Source organism: Canis aureus, chromosome 6 (assembly GCF_053574225.1).
Source record: "Canis aureus isolate CA01 chromosome 6, VMU_Caureus_v.1.0, whole genome shotgun sequence".
NCBI lineage: Eukaryota > Metazoa > Chordata > Mammalia > Carnivora > Canidae > Canis > Canis aureus.
In genome coordinates, this window is record NC_135616.1 from 33,788,464 (window position 1) to 33,792,784 (window position 4,321).

A 4,321-nucleotide genomic window follows, 5' to 3' on the forward strand; every position below is an offset into this window, starting at 1 on the left:
CCCAATACTTCTCCAAGTGTGTGGCATAATTCTCATACTATTTTGGTGAACATTTTTGACTTTAGATTTGTGTTCAATGCAAAACATAAAACACAAACATTACCCACTCCATGTGAAAAAGTAAAATGATTGATTTTTTTAAAAAATAGGCTCTATACCCAACATGAGGCTTGAACCCATGACCCTGAGATCAAGAGTCAAATGCTCTATCAACTGAGCCAGTCAGGTGCCCCCTGGGAACTAGCAGTCCAAATCAAGGTGTTGGCAAGTTTGGTTCTCTTCATGGCTTGCAGATAGTAGTCTTATCACTTTGTCTTCACATAATCTCTCCTCTGTGTATGTACATCCCTGGTGTCTCTTGGTGTGTCCAAATTTTCTCTTCTTTCAAGGATACCAGTCAGACTGAGTAGGAGCCCACCCTAATGGCTTCATTTAGCTTAATCACCTCTTTAAAGACCAATTCTCCAAATGTAGTTACATTGAGAGGTACTGGGGTTCAGGGATTCAACATATAAATTTTAGGGGGCACATGAGTCAGCCTATAACCATCCCCTAACCAAATCTTACACTTAATTCTACAGAAATGTAGAATTCCCACTCCCTATATTTTCTCACCACCCCACCTTTGAGCTGAGTACTTTTGAGATGTAAGATAGGGATTACATAGGTCTAGTCAACTCATTAATATAAGAGAAGAAACCTGTGGCTTTCTGAAAAGAAAAATTAACTGACTGACCCAAGGACTCAGAGCTGGTCAGTCAGTGACATTGTTAGAAGTAGATAATGCCTTGCAAACAGGGCAGGGGCTTTGTACTAATGGTAATGTTTCCTCTAATCTATTTCTTCTGATTAAAATGAGGCTCTCAGACGCTTTTACCATTTGGAAACTTATCTGAACTAAAAAGATTCCCTATGTGGAATCTTTCAGATGAAGACCTTTTGATTCCTCTAGATAGAAATTAACCTTCTCTTTCAGAACATTTAAGGCTTCATTGTATAGAGTTTCCCATGTTATATTTAGCTGTGTATTTGTTTCAATTGCCTCTATCTATACTATAAGTTTTTAAAGTAGTGAATGGATGAAAAAAAAGTCATTTTCTTTCCATGGTCACACTTAATATCTTTGTTTGCAATTGTATGTATCAGATGCTCAATAAACATTTTTTTTCCTTTAGATTTTTTGTAGTGTCAACCTTACTATAAAACTGCCCCCAGTTTTAAAAAAATGAAGTAGTAGGAAGAGGCAGAAGCACTTAATAGGTACTTCAGGTGCTCCTCAAGTCAGGAACTCTCAGAACTTCTTTCTTTTTTTTAATAATAAATTTATTTTTTATTGGTGTTCAATTTGCCAACATACAGAATAACACCCAGTGCTCATCCCGTCAAGTGCCCCCGTCAGTGCCTGCCAACCAGTCACCCCCACCCCCTGCCCACCTCCCCTTCCACCACCCCTAGTTCATTTCCCAGAGTTAGGAGTCTTCCATGTTCTGTCATGGAAGACTCAGAACTTCTTTCCATTACGTACCTATCATTGACAATTTTAATTAGATTGCAATCCCCACCCCCACCTCAAGAGGTTATGAGAACCTAACAAGAACCTGTTCTTGTTAATCTTTGTAGCCCTAATATTCGGGCTGCATATAGTATTGCTCTGGAAGTCCTGAATTAGTAAATATGTAAATGCAGAGACCCTTCTAATCACTGGAGTCCAGTATTCTGAAGTGCAACTTCAAGTTGCAAATGCTTTGTATTTAAAGACATCAAGTAGACATAGATTGCCATCTAGTGTAAAATATACAGCAATGCTACCAGAAAATGGAACTCCTCTCTTAGGACATCATTGAATTTTTACTGAGCTGCATTTGCCCTTACAAACGTCATCATCATTCTAAGATGAAGAGAGGATATAACTATTATTGCCAAACACCACAATTCATGTTAGATATTCTTTATTATATATTTTTAAAACATTTCTTTGATTAAAAATTAGTGAAAAATTCTCTGAATTTATTGAAACCAGGATGCACCTTCCACTATGCTTACATGCAAATGTGTATCTATCCTTTTAAATAGAGTACCTCTTCATGCCCCACATTGGGCTCCACATTGGGGTTGGAGCCTCCCTAACAAAACAAACAAAAAATAAACAACAATAAAAAATCCTAACAAAGTCAAATAATGTCCATCTTGTTAAACTCACTCCTCTGCTCTGCTTTGTATGTCTGTTAGTTTTCTACCAGTAGACACACATTGAGCTATAGGCAACTTTTATCCAGGCAAGCACAGTCTCTCTTAATATCTTTACATATTCTAAAATTTAACAATATTTTAGGATGCCAATGACTTTTTTGTTGAAATGGCTTGAAACTGGAATCTGTGTTTATATTTTTGTATGCTTTTTTCCACTGTCTCTGAAATTAAAAATAGGACACTAAGATCTCAGTCAGAAGTACATTTGCTGATAAGGTATATGGTTTGAATGATTTTGCAAGCCACATCCCATCCTTGGTCATCTATTCCACACTTATGTAAAGAATTTAACATATTATACTATTAAGAGCTATTTATTTAATGTTATTCTATTGAAATATTTTATTTAACTTATATAACAGTTTAATACATGGCCCTAGTCTAGAAAAGTTTAGTCCATTAAGGGAACTCATATTTTTATTCAAAAATCTATATTAGGAATACTTTTAGTTCTGGCCATAATGGGGGTTTAGGTGTTGAACTTATTTGGATGCCACAGACACACACACACACACACATCAGACAAGACAAATATAATGAAGCAATTTTTTTTCAGTTACTAGGCGATAGGTGTAAAAGTGTTAAGATCCTTCAGAAAAGGAAAGCACATTAGATGAGTTCCACAACCACATGGGCTTTCTACCTGGGACATTTTTCAAATTGGCATAGCAAACACACAAAAGAAATGAGCACAGCATCAGTACGTTTGGGGAAAACTCCAAGCACTTTAATATAAAAGAGAGGAAAGAAAAAATATTTGAAAAAATATTGGAAAATTTGAAAAATGGCCAAACATTTTTCAAATTTGGTGAAAATTCTAAATCCACAGATCCAGAAAATGAATGAATCCCAAACAAAAGTATACCAAGTATTACTGTAGTAAAATTACTCAAAGTTAATGATAAACATAAAATCTTAGATTCATCATGAGGAAAAAAAATACATACAGAAAAACAAAGATTATAGCAGATTTGTCATGGAAAATAATGAGACAGTGAAATACCGAAAGGAGAAAAAAAGCTGGTAACCTAGAGTCCTATATCCAGCAAAATATCTTTCATGAATGATGCTATAGATTAAATGTTTGTATCCTCCTCAAGTTCATAGTTTGAAACCCTTCAGTGTGATGGAGTTAGAAAATGGAGACTTTGAGAGGTGATTAGGTGAGAGCAGAACCCTCATGAGTATGATGCATATCCGTATAAAAGAGACCTCAGAGAGAGCTGTCATGTTTTCCATCACATGAGGACACAGCAAAAAGATCGCTATAATCAGAAAGTGAGCTCTTGCCAGACACTGAATCTCTTATAGCCTTGATCTTGAACTTCCTGGTCTCCAGAACTGTGAGAAATAAGTTTCTGTTCTTTATAAGCTACCCAGTCTATGATACTCTTCTATAGTAGCCTGAATGTTTCAAGAGGTGGGGGTGCTACTGTAACTAACTAGAAATGTGGAAGTGGGGGACGCTGGGTGGCTTAGCGGTTGAGCATCTGCCTTCAGCTCAGGGCATGTTCCTGGGGTCCTGGGATCAAGTCCCACATCGGGTTCCCTGCAGGGAGCCTACTTCTCCCTCTGCCTGTGTCTCTGCCTTTCTCTCTGTCTCTCCCATGAATAAATAAATAAAATCTTTTAAAAATGTGGAAGTGGAGATCCATAATAGGTAGAGCTCCATAATAGGCAGAGGCTTGGAAAAGTTCTGAGGTGCACTAGAAAAAGTCTACATTGCCATGAATGGACAATTAAGGGAAGCAATTCTCTTTTGAGAGCTAAGAAAGGAAAGAGGAGAGCTTTAGAGAAAGCCTCAGCATTCTTGGAGAATTATCTGAACAATCATGAACAGAATGTTGATGGAAATAGGGACGGCACAGGCCATTCTGAAGAGGTTTGAGATAGGAATGAGGAACATGCTATTGGAAACTGGAGGAAAGGCGATCCTTGATAGAACATAACAAAGAACTTGGCCTAATTGTGTTCATGTCCTAGTCTTTGATGGAAGGTAGAACTTGTGAGTGATGAAACTAGGTATTTACCTGAAGTCACTTCTAAGCCAAGTGATGAAGGGTGGCTTGGC